Source organism: Ranitomeya variabilis, chromosome 3, assembly GCF_051348905.1.
Source record: "Ranitomeya variabilis isolate aRanVar5 chromosome 3, aRanVar5.hap1, whole genome shotgun sequence".
In the NCBI taxonomy this organism is placed as follows: Eukaryota; Metazoa; Chordata; class Amphibia; order Anura; family Dendrobatidae; genus Ranitomeya; species Ranitomeya variabilis.
The window spans coordinates 762,310,998-762,326,577 of NC_135234.1; the positions used below are offsets into that span (position 1 = coordinate 762,310,998).

At 39.1% G+C, this 15,580-nt stretch overlaps 1 protein-coding gene across 1 annotated transcript in view; it reads left to right on the top strand.

Annotated features, from left to right (window-relative positions):
• The window catches only part of WNT11 (Wnt family member 11), a 138,096-nt gene that overhangs the window by 72,114 nt on the left and 50,402 nt on the right, over positions 1-15,580 (top strand). The window lies entirely within an intron of this gene.

A 15,580-nucleotide genomic window follows, 5' to 3' on the forward strand; every position in this document is an offset into this window, starting at 1 on the left:
CTGACCTTGTACAGCAGAATATCCCTTCACAACCAACCATGAGAGCGTTCATGTAATACTACCCTTATTATGGAACATGTTCTAATTCAACATTGCTCCCCATGTACACAAATATATGTACTGAAGTCAGGAGTCAGAGGCGTAGCTAGGGGGTCAGCTTAGGGGGCGAGAAACATTTAAATGGGTCCTAACCAGGTAAGTCTGTGTTACACTAATGCCGACGTCCCTGCGTGCTCCCTCTCCTACCTCCCAGCAGGGACGCCGACATACTTACCGCCTCCGCTGGCTCTCTGATTTTTAAAAGGGGCAGCATGCGCACTTTGGAAATGTTCCCAGTCAATAGCTGGGAGGCATCAAGTATATAAGGGGCCTGAGCATTATTCTCCATTCACTGGTTTTGTGCAGTGGTTTTAGTGAGTTGCCAGGTCCCTGTGTCCCATACTGTTTTAGTCTGGACCTTATCCTATAACCCGTTTTGTTTAGCCCTAAACCCTGAAGTCACTTCGGTATCTGTGCCTTGAAGCCGCACCTGTGGTACCTGAATCATAACATCGCTCCTGCTTTTCCCGATGATGAAGCCGCTCCCACGGTACCTGAACCCTGATTCCGCTCCCTGTGGTACCTGAGCCTGAATCAGCACCCGCGATACCTGAACCTTGATGCCACTCCTTTTGTACCTGAGCCTTCCACCGCTCCCACGGTACCTGAGCCTGAATCTGCACCCGCGATGCCTGAACCTTGATGCCACTCCTTCAGTACCTGAGCCTTACACCGCTCCCACGGCACCTGAACCTTGATTCCGCTCACTGTGGTACCTGAACCTTGATGTCACTCCTTCGGTACCTGAGCCTGAATCTGCACCCGCGATGCCTGAACCTTGATGTCACTCCTTCAGGACCTGAGCCTTACACCGCTCCCATGGTACCTGGGCCTGAATCTGCACCCATGGTACCTGAACCCTGATTCCGCTCCCTGTGGTACCTGAGCCTGAATCTGCACCCGCGATACCTGAACCTTGATGCCACTCCTTCAGTACCTGAGCCTGAAGCCGCACTCGCGGTGCTTGAATTCTGACACAGCTCCTGCGGTTCCTGAACCCTGATGTCACTCCCTGTGGTATAAGAGACCGACACTGCTCCTCCAGTTCCTGAACCTGAAGCCACTCCAGCGGCACCCGAACCTGTAACCGTTCCTGCTGTACTTAAACCAGTACCTGTGTCTATCCTGTTTAGCGTTCCAGAGTCTGTACAGTCGGAACCTATTCCAGTATTTGAATCCCGTCCATCACAGTGACCTAGAAACCGTGCTGTCTGAACAGTGCCCGAATCCGGCTCTGCCAGTGACTCCAAGTACTTGGCTGCAGTTATGACCCCTGGGGTCAGCTGCTGCAGTTGCAGGGAATTCCCTGGAGTGGTACTTGGCGGCTCCCTGCAGCTCAAATCTAACTCCACCATCAGGAGCTCTAGCGAACACCAGGTAGCCACTTTACTACGCCCCTCTTAGGTAAGGCCGGTCCCATGGCACAGTGGGTCCACGATCCACATGTGTTACACCCTGATTGCAACTACAGTGTCGTGCCCTATTATAGGGGAACCTCACCAGATGACCGCACTGTTACTGAAAACAAATCTCTATATAAAGACCAACACTGATATTACCGAGATACGATGACTATATACTGATAAATACCTGTCCTGCAGAATATATAGGAGCTCACAGCACAGATACAGATGGTGACTTACAGCTGACTTTCAGGTGGAGTCGTTCATTTTTTCCGTCTTTTCTATCTGGCCAAGACCAACATGACGACTTCTCCAGCCAGGACTCGGCTGCATAGAATACAACAAAGACACATTTCACTTCTCACATTCCAACCATCACCATCTATTCCCAACCTGCACAAACTCCTCATCCTGCTGATACCCCAATACTGAGCCACTGCTGCCATATGTGTCCCTATTACTGCACCTGATACCCCAATACTGAGCCGCTGCTGCCGTATGTGTCCCTATTACTGCACCTGATACCCCAATACTGAGCCGCTGCTGCCGTATGTGTCCCTATTACTGTACCTGATACCCCAATACTGAGCCGCTGCTGCCGTATGTGTCCTTATTACTGCACCTGATACCCCAATACTGAGCTGCTGCTGCCGTATGTGTCCCTATTACTGCACCTGATACCCCAATACTGAGCCGCTGCCGTATGTGTCCCTATTACTGCACCTGATACCCCAATACTGAGCTGCTGCTGCCGTATGTGTCCCTATTACTGCCCCTGATACCCCAATACTGAGCCGCTGCTGCCGTATGTGTCCCTATTACTGCCCCTGATACCCCAATACTGAGCCGCTGCTGCCGTATGTGTCCCTATTACTGCCCCTGATATCCCAATACTGAGCCGCTGCTGCCATATGTGTCCCTATTACTGCCCCTGATACCCCAATACTGAGCCGCTGCTGCCGTATGTGTCCCTATTACTGCCCCTGATACCCCAATACTGAGCCGCTGCTGCCGTATGTGTCCCTATTACTGCACCTACTGGTGGTACAAACTGCCCCACATTATACTGCCCACCACTGAGCCCCTTACAAAATAAAGTGTTCCTATGTACAAGAATATAACTACTATAATACTGCCCCTATGTACAAGACTATCACTACTATAACACTGCTCCTATGTATAAGAATATAACTACTATAATACTGCTCCTATGTAGAAGAATATAACTACTATAATACTGCTCCTATGTAGAAGAATATAACTACTATAATACTGCTCCTATGTACAAGAATATAACTACTATAATACTGCCCCCTATGTGCAGGAATATAACTACTATAATACTGCTCCTATGTATAAGAATATAACTACTATAATACCGCTCCTTTGTACAAGAATATAACTACTATAATACTGCTCCTATGTACAAGAATATAACTACTATAATACTGCCCCCTATGTACAAGAATGTAACTACTATAATACTGCTCCTGTGTACAAGAATATAACTACTATAATACTGCTCTTATGTACAAGAATATAACTACTATAATACTGCCCCTATGTACAAGAATATAACTACTATAATACTGCTCCTATGTACAAGTATATAACTACTATAATGCTGCCCCTATGTACAAGAATATAACTACTATAATACTGCTCCTATGTACAAGAATATAAATACTATAATACTGCCCCTATGTACAAGAATATATCTACTATAATACTGCCCCCTATGTAGAAGAATATAACTAGTATAATACTGCCCATATGTACAAGAGTATAACTACTATAATACAGCTCCTATGTACAAGAATATAACTACTATAATACTGCCCCCTATGTGCAGGAATATAACTACTATAATACTGCTCCTATGTATAAGAATATAACTACTATAATACCGCTTCTTTGTACAAGAATATAACTACTATAATACTGCCCCCTATGTACAAGAATATAACTACTATAATACTGCTCCTGTGTACAAGAATATAACTACTATAATACTGCTCTTATGTACAAGAATATAACTACTATAATACTGCTCCTGTGTACAAGAATATAACTACTATAATACTGCCCCTATGTACAAGAATATAACTACTATAATACTGCTCCTATGTACAAGTATATAACTACTATAATACTGCTCCTATGTACAAGAATATAAATACTATAATACTGCCCCTATGTACAAGAATATATCTACTATAATACTGCCCCCTATGTAGAAGAATATAACGAGTATAATACTGCCCATATGTACAAGAGTATAACTACTATAATACAGCTCCTATGTACAAGAATATAACTACTATAATACTGCCCCCTATGTACAAGAATATAACTACTATAATACAGCTCCTATGTACAAGAATATAACTACTATAATACTGCTCCTATGTACAAGAATATAACTGCTATAATACTGCCCCCTATGTAGAAGAATATAACTACTATAATACTGCCCCTATGTAAAAGAATATAACTACTATAATACTGCCCCCTATGTAGAAGAATATAACTACTATAATACTGCTCCTATGTACAAGAATATAACTACTATAATACTGCTCCTATGTACAAGAATATAACTACTATAATACTGCCCCCTATGTAGAAGAATATAACTAGTATAATACTGCCCGTATGTACAAGAATATAACTACTATAATACTGCCCCTATGTACAAGAATATAACTACTATAATACTGCCCCCTATGTACAAGAATATAACTACTATAATACTGCTCCTATGTACAAGAATATAACTACTATAATACTGCCCCCTATGTAGAAGAATATAACTAGTATAATACTGCCCGTATGTACAAGAATATAACTACTATAATACAGCTCCTATGTACAAGAATATAACTACTATAATACTGCCCGCTATGTAGAAGAATATAACTAGTATAATACTGCCCGTATGTACAAGAATATAACTACTATAATACTGCCCCTATGTACAAGAATATAACTACTATAATACTGCCCCCTATGTACAAGAATATAACTACTATAATACTGCCCCTATGTACAAGAATATAACTACTATAATACTGCCCCCTATGTAGAAGAATATAACTACTATAATACTGCCCCCTATGTAGAAGAATATAACTAGTATAATACTGCCCGTATGTACAAGAATATAACTACTATAATACAGCTCCTATGTACAAGAATATAACTACTATAATACTGTTCCCTATGTACAAGAATATAACTACTATAATACTGCCCATATGTACAAGAATATAACTACTATAATACTGCCCCTATGTGCAAGAATATAACTACTATAATACTGCTCCTATGTACAAGAATATAACTACTATAATACTGCCCCTATGTACAAGAATATAATTACTATACTACTGCCCCTATGTGCAAGAATATAACTACTATAATACTGCCCATATGTACAAGAATATAACTACTATAATACTGCCCCTATGTACAAGAATATAACTACTATAATACTGCCCCCTATGTACAAGAATATAACTACTATAATACTGCCCCTATGTACAAGAATATAACTACTATAATACTGCCCCCTATGTACAAGAATATAACTACTATAATACTGCCCCTATGTACAAGAATATAACTACTATAATACTGCCCCCTATGTAGAAGAATATAACTACTATAATACTGCCCCCTATGTAGAAGAATATAACTAGTATAATACTGCCCGTATGTACAAGAATATAACTACTATAATACAGCTCCTATGTACAAGAATATAACTACTATAATACTGTTCCCTATGTACAAGAATATAACTACTATAATACTGCCCATATGTACAAGAATATAACTACTCTAATACTGCCCCTATGTGCAAGAATATAACTACTATAATACTGCTCCTATGTACAAGAATATAACTACTATAATACTGCCCCTATGTACAAGAATATAATTACTATACTACTGCCCCTATTTGCAAGAATATAACTACTATAATACTGCCCATATGTACAAGAATATAACTACTATAATACTGCCCCTATGTACAAGAATATAACTACTATAATACTGCCCCCTATGTACAAGAATATAACTACTATAATACTGCCCCTATGTACAAGAATATAACTACTATAATACTGACCCTATGTACAAGAATATAACTACTATAATGCTGCCCCTATATACAAGAATATAACTACTATAATACTGCCTCCTATGTACAAGAATATAACTACTATAATACTGCCCCTATGTGCAAGAATATAACTACTATAATACTGCCCATATGTACAAGAATATAACTACTATAATACTGCTCCTATGTACAGGAATATAACTACTATAATACTGCTCCTATGTGCAAGAATATAACTACTATAATACTGCCCATATGTACAAGAATATAACTACTATAATACTGCTCCTATGTACAGGAATATAACTACTATAATACTGCTCCTATGTACAAGAATATAACTACTATAATACTGCCTCTATGTACAAGAATATAACTACTATAATACTTCTCCTATGTACAAGAATATAAATACTATAATACTGCCCCTATGTACAAGAATATATCTACTATAATACTGCCCCCTATGTAGAAGAATATAACTAGTATAATACTGCCCATATGTACAAGAGTATAACTACTATAATACAGCTCCTATGTACAAGAATATAACTACTATAATACTGCCCCCTATGTACAAGAATATAACTACTATAATACTGCTCCTGTGTACAAGAATATAACTACTATAATACTGCTCTTATGTACAAGAATATAACTACTATAATACTGCTCCTGTGTACAAGAATATAACTACTATAATACTGCCCCTATGTACAAGAATATAACTACTATAATACTGCTCCTATGTACAAGTATATAACTACTATAATACTGCTCCTATGTACAAGAATATAAATACTATAATACTGCCCCTATGTACAAGAATATATCTACTATAATACTGCCCCCTATGTAGAAGAATATAACTAGTATAATACTGCCCATATGTACAAGAGTATAACTACTATAATACAGCTCCTATGTACAAGAATATAACTACTATAATACTGCCCCCTATGTACAAGAATATAACTACTATAATACAGCTCCTATGTACAAGAATATAACTACTATAATACAGCTCCTATGTACAAGAATATAACTACTATAATACTGCCCCCTATGTAGAAGAATATAACTACTATAATACTGCCCCTATGTAAAAGAATATAACTACTATAATACTGCCCCCTATGTAGAAGAATATAACTACTATAATACTGCTCCTATGTACAAGAATATAACTACTATAATACTGCTCCTATGTACAAGAATATAACTACTATAATACTGCCCCCTATGTAGAAGAATATAACTAGTATAATACTGCCCGTATGTACAAGAATATAACTACTATAATACTGCCCCTATGTACAAGAATATAACTACTATAATACTGCCCCCTATGTACAAGAATATAACTACTATAATACTGCTCCTATGTACAAGAATATAACTACTATAATACTGCCCCCTATGTAGAAGAATATAACTAGTATAATACTGCCCGTATGTACAAGAATATAACTACTATAATACAGCTCCTATGTACAAGAATATAACTACTATAATACTGCCCGCTATGTAGAAGAATATAACTAGTATAATACTGCCCGTATGTACAAGAATATAACTACTATAATACTGCCCCTATGTACAAGAATATAACTACTATAATACTGCCCCCTATGTACAAGAATATAACTACTATAATACTGCCCCTATGTACAAGAATATAACTACTATAATACTGCCCCCTATGTAGAAGAATATAACTACTATAATACTGCCCCCTATGTAGAAGAATATAACTAGTATAATACTGCCCGTATGTACAAGAATATAACTACTATAATACAGCTCCTATGTACAAGAATATAACTACTATAATACTGTTCCCTATGTACAAGAATATAACTACTATAATACTGCCCATATGTACAAGAATATAACTACTATAATACTGCCCCTATGTGCAAGAATATAACTACTATAATACTGCTCCTATGTACAAGAATATAACTACTATAATACTGCCCCTATGTACAAGAATATAATTACTATACTACTGCCCCTATGTGCAAGAATATAACTACTATAATACTGCCCATATGTACAAGAATATAACTATTATAATACTGCCCCTATGTACAAGAATATAACTACTATAATACTGCCCCCTATGTACAAGAATATAACTACTATAATACTGCCCCTATGTACAAGAATATAACTACTATAATACTGCCCCCTATGTACAAGAATATAACTACTATAATACTGCCCCCTATGTAGAAGAATATAACTAGTATAATACTGCCCGTATGTACAAGAATATAACTACTATAATACAGCTCCTATGTACAAGAATATAACTACTATAATACTGTTCCCTATGTACAAGAATATAACTACTATAATACTGCCCATATGTACAAGAATATAACTACTATAATACTGCCCCTATGTGCAAGAATATAACTACTATAATACTGCTCCTATGTACAAGAATATAACTACTATAATACTGCCCCTATGTACAAGAATATAATTACTATACTACTGCCCCTATGTGCAAGAATATAACTACTATAATACTGCCCCTATGTACAAGAATATAACTACTATAATACTGCCCCCTATGTACAAGAATATAACTACTATAATACTGCCCCTATGTACAAGAATATAACTACTATAATACTGCCCCCTATGTACAAGAATATAACTACTATAATACTGCCCCTATGTACAAGAATATAACTACTATAATACTGCCCCCTATGTAGAAGAATATAACTACTATAATACTGCCCCCTATGTAGAAGAATATACCTAGTATAATACTGCCCGTATGTACAAGAATATAACTACTATAATACAGCTCCTATGTACAAGAATATAACTACTATAATACTGTTCCCTATGTACAAGAATATAACTACTATAATACTGCCCATATGTACAAGAATATAACTACTATAATACTGCCCCTATGTGCAAGAATATAACTACTATAATACTGCTCCTATGTACAAGAATATAACTACTATAATACTGCCCCTATGTACAAGAATATAATTACTATACTACTGCCCCTATTTGCAAGAATATAACTACTATAATACTGCCCATATGTACAAGAATATAACTACTATAATACTGCCCCTATGTACAAGAATATAACTACTATAATACTGCCCCCTATGTACAAGAATATAACTACTATAATACTGCCCCTATGTACAAGAATATAACTACTATAATACTGACCCTATGTACAAGAATATAACTACTATAATGCTGCCCTGTTATGACCCCAATGGCGAGGGTCTCAGAGGAACGTGGAAGTCTGCAGAATACAAAAATCCAGCTCATAGGGCAGTGGTAACTGGGTTGACCATATATCTACTCCTAACGCCAACACTAGAAGTAGCCGGGGATCATTCCTACGTTGATTCTAGATGACACGCGCCAGCCGGAGAATCTAGCTACCCCTAGTAGAGGAAAACAAAGACCTTTCTTGCCTCCAGAGAAGGGGACCCCAAAGCTGGATAGAAGCCCCCCACAAATAATGACGGTGAGGTAAGAGGAAATGACAAACACAGAAATGAACCAGGTTTAGCACAGAGAGGCCCGCTTACTGATAGCAGAATAAAGAAAGGTAACTTATATGGTCAACAAAAACCCTATCAAAATCCACACTGGAAATTCAAGAACCCCCGAACCGTCTAACGGTCCGGGGGGAGAACACCAGCCCCCTAGAGCTTCCAGCAAAGGTCAGGATATAGATTTGGAACAAGCTGGACAAAAATACAAAACCAAAACAAATAGCAAAAAGCAAAAGGCAGACTTAGCTGATATAACTGGAACCAGGATCAGTAGACAAGAGCACAGCAGACTAGCTCTGATAACTACGTTGCCAGGCATTGAACTGAAGGTCCAGGGAGCTTATATAGCAACACCCCTAACTAACGACCCAGGTGCGGATAAAAGGAATGACAGAAAAACCAGAGTCAAAAAACTAGTAACCACTAGAGGGAGCAAAAAGCAAATTCACAACACTGCCCCTATATACAAGAATATAACTACTATAATACTGCCTCCTATGTACAAGAATATAACTACTATAATACTGCCCCTATGTGCAAGAATATAACTACTATAATACTGCCCATATGTACAAGAATATAACTACTATAATACTGCTCCTATGTACAGGAATATAACTACTATAATACTGCTCCTATGTGCAAGAATATAACTACTATAATACTGCCCATATGTACAAGAATATAACTACTATAATACTGCTCCTATGTACAGGAATATAACTACTATAATACTGCTCCTATGTACAAGAATATAACTACTATAATACTGCTCCTATGTACAAGAATATAACTACTATAATACTGCTCCTATGTACAGGAATATAACTACTATAATACTGCTCCTATGTGCAAGAATATAACTACTATAATACTGCCCATATGTACAAGAATATAACTACTATAATACTGCTCCTATGTACAGGAATATAACTACTATAATACTGCTCCTATGTACAAGAATATAACTACTATAATACTGCCTCTATGTACAAGAATATAACTACTATAATACTGTCCCCTATGTACAAGAATATAACTACTATAATACTGACCCTATGTACAAGAATATAACTACTATAATACTGCTCCTATGTACAAGAATATAACTACTATAATACTGCCCCCATGTACAGGAATATAACTACTATAATACTGCTCCTATGCGCAAGGATATAACTACTATAATACTGCTCCTATGTAGAAGAATATAACTACTATAATACTGCCCCTATATACCAGAATATAACTACTATAATACTGCTCCTATGTACAAGAATATAACTACTATAATACTGCCCCTATGTACAGGAATATAACTACTATAATACTGCTCCTATGTACAAGAATATAACTACTATAATACTGCCCCTATGTACAAGAATATAACTACTATAATACTGCCCCTATATACCAGAATATAACTACTAGAATACTGCCCCTATGTACAGGAATATAACTACTATAATACTGCTCCTATGTACAGGAATATAACTACTATAATACTGCTCCTATGTGCAAGAATATAACTACTATAATACTGCCCATATGTACAAGAATATAACTACTATAATACTGCTCCTATGTACAGGAATATAACTACTATAATACTGCTCCTATGTACAAGAATATAACTACTATAATACTGCCTCTATGTACAAGAATATAACTACTATAATACTGTCCCCTATGTACAAGAATATAACTACTATAATACTGCCCCCTATGTACAAGAATATAACTACTATAATACTGCTCCTATGTATAAGAATATAACTACTATAATACTGCTCCTATATACAAGAATATAACTACTATAATACTGCTCCTATGTACAAGATTATAACTACTATAATACTGCTCCTATGTACAAGAATATAACTACTATAATACTGCCCCTATGTACAAGAATATAACTACTATAATACTGCTCCTATGTACAGGAATATAACTACTATAATACTGGCCCTATGTACAAGAATATAACTACTATAATACTGCCCCTATGTACAAGAATATAACTACTATAATACTGCCCCTATGTACAAGAATATACCTACTATAATACTGTTCCTATGTACAAGAATATAACTACTATAATACTGCCCCTATGTAGAAGGATATAACCGCTCACTGGTGCACAATATGTCACCATTATAATAATGTGAGCTGCACGGTTACATGTATCTTTCTGTATTTGTTAGCTGTAGCAGTCTGTTCTGCAGTTGTATGTCTCTAGCGTGTGTTGCAGAGATCAGCGTGACATACTTTAGGTGGAATGGACTCGGTGAATGTCTTAGAAGAGGTGCCAAACTGTAAAACTCCTGGACAGCAGTCAAATGTCCCTCACTTTCGGCTAGATGACAGAGGTGGCACATGGTCAAAAGATTCTAAGGATTCCGTCACTCCTTTAGATACAGGAGCCATTTCCAATTCTTCCAATTAAAGGGGTTTTGCATTTTCAGAAAAGTTGTGCCCACAGGCGCAATTTGTTGTTAAAAACAAACAAAAAAAACCCTTGTTCTTCCACCTCTCCACTGCTAAGTCTTCACCGGTGTCTGTCGATAGCTCTGCAGCTAGTCAGTGAGTCCAAGGGCTTGTGGCATCTACATGGGCATCGCCTTTGAGCTCAGTGATTGGCTGCAGCGTTGTCAAAGAGAAGACAACATCAGATACCAAGAGCAGCAGTGCGGACCTGGGGATGGTGAGTAAAACTTTTTTTTTCTACAACAAACTGCGCCTGGTGAGAGTTTTCCTGTTAACAGAATCCCCCTACAACATATGTCAGTGTTACTGTTGCCGATAACCTTCCTCAATTTAAGCCCTGACTCAGATGTTTCTGCTGTACGTTATCTTTCTGCTCTTTGCCTGCCATGGTTTGCTGGGAGTTCTAGTTCCTCAGCAGTAGGGGTGTCCTTGCTCTACAGTCTTGAAGCCATAAATTATCAATGAGGTCTCAGTGAATAATCCCTTCGATTCCATTTATAATTTCAGACCTGGATTTAGAGCTTTATTGGTTTTCTGTTAACTCTCAGGTTGTAGACTCCTTCACTGCTACTTCCCATCCACAGACTGAATGCCTCTGTAGGGAATATATCTGATGCAACACACTAGACATTGTTTCTTTCTTTGATACTTTGTGATTCGTACAAATGCTTCTCACAAAATTAGAATATCATCAAAAAGTTCATTTATTTCAGTTCTTCAATACAAAATGTGAAACTCCTATTTTCTATAGAGTCATTACACACAGAGTGATCTATTTCACGTGTTTATTTCTGATAATGTTGATGATTATGGCTTATAGCCAATGAAAACCCAAAAGTCATTATCTCAGTAAATTAGAATACTTTATAACACCAGCTTGAAAAAATGATTTTAAAATCTGAAATGTTGTCCTACTGAAATGTATGATCAGTAAATGCCTCAATACTTGGTCCTTTTGCATCAATTACTGCATCAATGCGGCATGTCATGGAGGCGATCAGCCTGTGGCCCTGCTGAGGGGTTATGGAAGCCCAGGTTGCTTTGCTTCAGCTCGTCTGCATTGTTGGGTCTGGTGTCTCTCATCTTCCTCTTGACAATACTCCATGGATTCTCTATGGGGTTAAGGTCAGGCGAGTTTGCTGTCAATCAAGCCCAGTGATACTGTTGTTTGTACACCAGTATTGGTACTTTTGGCAGTGTGGACAGGGGCCAAGTCCTACTGGAGAATGACATTTCCAGCTCCAAAAAGCTTGTGGGCAAAGGGAAGCATGAAGTGCTCTAAAGTGTCCTGGTAGACGGCTGCGCTGACTTTGGTCTTGATAAAACACAGTGGACCTACACCAGCAGATGACATGGCTCCCCAAACCATCACTGATGGTGGATACTTCACACTAGACCTCCAGCAGCTCGGATTGTGGCCTCTCCACTCTTCCTCCAGACTCTGGGACCTTGATTTCCAAATGAAAAACAAATTTTACTTTAGTCTGAAACAGCACCTTGGACCCCTGACCACAGTCCGGGTCTTTTTCTCCTTGGCCCAGGTAAGACGCTTCTGGTGTTGTCTATTGGTCATGAGCGGCTGACACAAGGAATGCGACACTTGTAGCCCATGTCCTGGAGACATCTGTGTGTGGAGGCTCTTGAAGCAATGACTCCAGCAACAGTCCACTCCTTGTGAATCTCCACCACATTATTGAATGGCCTTTTCCTAACAATCCTTTCCAGGCTGCGGTTATCCCGGTTGCTTGTGCACCTTTTTCTTCCACACTTTTTCCTTCCGCTCCACTTTCCATTAATATTCTTGGATACAGCACTCTGTGAACAGCCGGCTTCTGTAGCAATGACCTTTTGTGGCTCCCCCTCCTTGTGGAGTGTGTCAATGGCTGCCTTCTGGACATCTGTCAGGTCAGCAGTCTTTCCCATGATTGTGGAGCCTATGAAACAGACTAAGGACCTTTATAAATGCTTATGAATAATTAACAAAAAACGCCTGCAAAGGCTTCCTAATTTACTGAGATAATGGCTTTTGGGTTTTCATTGGCTGTAAGCCATAATCATCAACATTAACAGAAATAAACACGTGAAATAGATCACTCTGTTTGTCATGACTAGATAATATGAGTTTCACTTTTTGTATTGAAAAACTACAATAAATTAACGTATATACTCGAGTATATATCGAGTTTTTCGGCATATTTTTTTGTGCTGGAAACGTCCCCCTCGGCTTATACTCGAATGAGGGTCCAGAACATGTAGGGGGAGTGGCAGCGATGGAGCAGCGGGTCACAGTATCTCTCAAATAACGATGACACGTGATTGCCCGGCGGCCACGGCTGACACTGTGGGCGCTACTTAATAGCAATGAATACTCACTGTCCTCCACGCACATAGTCCTGGCGTGGAGGACGGTGAGTATTCCGGCAACTGTGCTTTCTTGTAAGCAGCGCATGATGTCCCTGCCATACACTGCTTACAACCATAAATCAGCTTCTGGCTTCGGAACAAGACGCAGATACTGCTTGGGAGTGCAGGAAGGTAAATATAATGGTTTCATTTTTTTATGTTTTTTGATGGGGACCTACATACCAGGATGGGGATGGGAGCCAATTATACAAGGATAGGGATGAGGAGCCATGCATACAAGGATGGGGATGAGGAGCCATGTATACAAGGATAGGGATGAGGGGCCATGTATGCAAGAATAGGGATGAAGAGCCATGTATACAAGAATATGGATGAGGAGCCATGCACACAAAGATAGGGATGAGGAGCAATGCATACCAGGATAGGGATGAGGAGCCATGCATACCAGGATAGGGATTAGGAGGCCATGTATACAAGAATATGGATGAGGAGCCATGTATACAAGGATGGGGATGAGGGAGCCATGTATACAAGGATAGGGATGAGGGTGCCATGCAAACAAGGATAGGGATGAGGAGCCATGCATACAAGGATGGGGATGAGGGGGCCATGCATACCAGGATAGGGATGAGGAGCCATGCATACCAGGATAGGGATGAGGAGGTCATACATACCAGGATAGGGATGAGGAGCCATGCATACCAGGATAGGGATGAGGAGGCCATGCAGACAAAGATAGGGATGAGGAGCCATGCATACCAGGATAGGGATGAGGAGCCATGTATGCAAGAATTTGGATGAGGAGCCATGCATACAAGGATAGGGATGAATAGCCATGCATAAAAGGATAGGGATGAGGAGCCATGTATACAAGAATATGGATGAGGGAGCAATGCAGACAAGGATAGGGATGAGAAGCATGCATACCAGGATAGGGATGAGGAGGCCATGCAGACAAGGATAGGGATGAGAAGCCATGCATACCAGGATAGGGACGAGGAGCCATGTATACCAGGATAGGGCTGAGAAGCCATGTATACAAGAATATGGATGAGGAGCCATGCATACAAGGATTGGGATGAGGGGGCCATGCATACCAGGATAGGGATGAGGAGCCATGTATACAATAATATGGATGAGGAGCCATGCATACAAGGATAGGGATGAATAGCCATGCATACAAGGATAGGGATGAAGAGCCCTGCATACCAGGATTGGGTTGAGGAGCCATGTGTACCAGGATAGGCATGAGGAGCCATGCATACAAGGATACGGGTGAAGAGCCATGTACACCAGGATGGGATGAGGAGCCATGCATACCAGGATAGGGATGAGGAGCCATGCATACCAGGAAAGGGATGAGGAGCCATGCATACCAGGATAGGGATGAGCCATGCATACCAGGATAGGGATGAGGAGCCATGCATACCAGGATAGGGATGAGGAGCCATGCATACAAGGATAGGGATGAAGAGCCACGCATACCAGGATAGGGATGAGGAGTCATGCATACAAGGATAAAGATGAGGGAGCCATGTATACAA